The sequence below is a fragment of the Microtus ochrogaster genome, chromosome 10, assembly GCF_000317375.1.
Source record: "Microtus ochrogaster isolate Prairie Vole_2 chromosome 10, MicOch1.0, whole genome shotgun sequence".
NCBI lineage: Eukaryota > Metazoa > Chordata > Mammalia > Rodentia > Cricetidae > Microtus > Microtus ochrogaster.
This window is the reverse complement of record NC_022016.1, coordinates 51170777-51172213: the sequence shown is the minus strand read 5'-3', so window position 1 is coordinate 51172213 and position 1437 is coordinate 51170777. Positions and strand designations below refer to the sequence as shown.

Here is a 1437-nt window from a genome sequence, read left to right as displayed (position 1 = left end):
TCGAACTCACAGAGATCCACCTGCCTCTGCCTCCCGAGTGCTGGGATTAAAGGCGTGCGCCACCATCGCCCGGCAGTACCCAGCATTTTAATATGTCCTGTCTATGGGTGCTTTACCTGCATGCAGGTCTGTGTACCATGTGTGTGGCTGGTGCTTGAAAAGACCAGAAGAGGGCACTGGAATGGTAGTTAGAGACAGTTGTGAGACACCACAAGGGTGCTAGGGAATTGAACCCGGGTCCTCTGGAAGAATGACTAGTGCTTTTAATCGCCAAACCATCTCTCCAGACCTGTCCCAGGACTTAGCTGTGGCCTCAGAAGCCTTTTAGTAGACACAGGGACACAGAACTTCAGGAAGCCATTACCAATTAAGGGGGCTGCCACTTGAGACAACCACCACGGCAATGTTGCGATATCACGCATTCATGCATTCAGCCAGCTGCTCCACAAATATTTACCGAGTTCTTCTCTGTGCCAGGCAACGCTCTCAATAAACAGCAGGAATAATGGATATGACAAGAGTCTCTCTGCCGAGTGACTTATGATCGACTAGGGAAACGAGCCCGGTAAACAGGGAACTGCCACACATGGTGAAGTGCGCAGCAGAACAAAAAGATGCCTGCCAGAGACGACACTGCAGCCACACCCAGAGGAGCAAGGGAACAGGTAAGGAAAACCGCATGCACCTGCCCCGACCCCCCAGACACCAACTCCAGGCTGATCCAGGATGGTCCCAGAACAGCTCGTGAGATAGCCTGCTCCTCCCTCCCAGGAGGCAGGCTGCTGACCACGGCTTCCACATCCACCTTTAACCCCTTGCTTCCATTTTAGGGCTGCAATGTTCTAGAAGTTCTGAAATTGGTGGGGGTGTGGCTTTAGGATGAAGAGGACCTACTGGGGGCGCTCTGTGTCTTCTTTGCCACTCTGCTGACCACTGCAAAGCCACTTTCTGCAAACATAGATCATATTGGTCATTTCCCTGCCTGAAACCCTCCGATGGCTTCAAATGGAATCCAATCTCAATTGGCCGGTTAGGCCAACCTTGTTGTGAGATTCGCTGAGGTTTCTCCTGCATCAACCTACAAATCTGTCCTCACCCCCTCTACCCCCATCACACTGGCCTCATGGCAGTCTCCACAAGTGTGACTCTGTTCTACCTCAGGGCCTTTGCACTTACTGCTCATGTTCTCTGGAACAGTCCTCCCTCCTCAGAGGACTTTCCTTGATAGTTCATATAAAGCAGTCCTCCTGAGACTATTTTCTGTACAGCATTTATTAAAAATGTTAGCTGTGGGACCAGAGATGGCTCAGTGGTTAAGAGCATCCACGGGATGGCTCACGACCATCACTAACACCAGCTCCAGGGGTTCCAATGCCCTCTTGCGAATGCCACACGTGGTACACATACACGTGCAATTAAACACTCAAAGACATAAAA

General features: G+C 51.1%; 1 protein-coding gene across 1 annotated transcript in view; it reads right to left on the bottom strand.

Moving 5' to 3' along the window:
• Zdhhc18 (zinc finger DHHC-type containing 18) overlaps positions 1-1437 on the bottom strand; it is a 34842-nt gene that overhangs the window by 26786 nt on the left and 6619 nt on the right. The gene's annotated exons all lie outside the window — the stretch shown is intronic.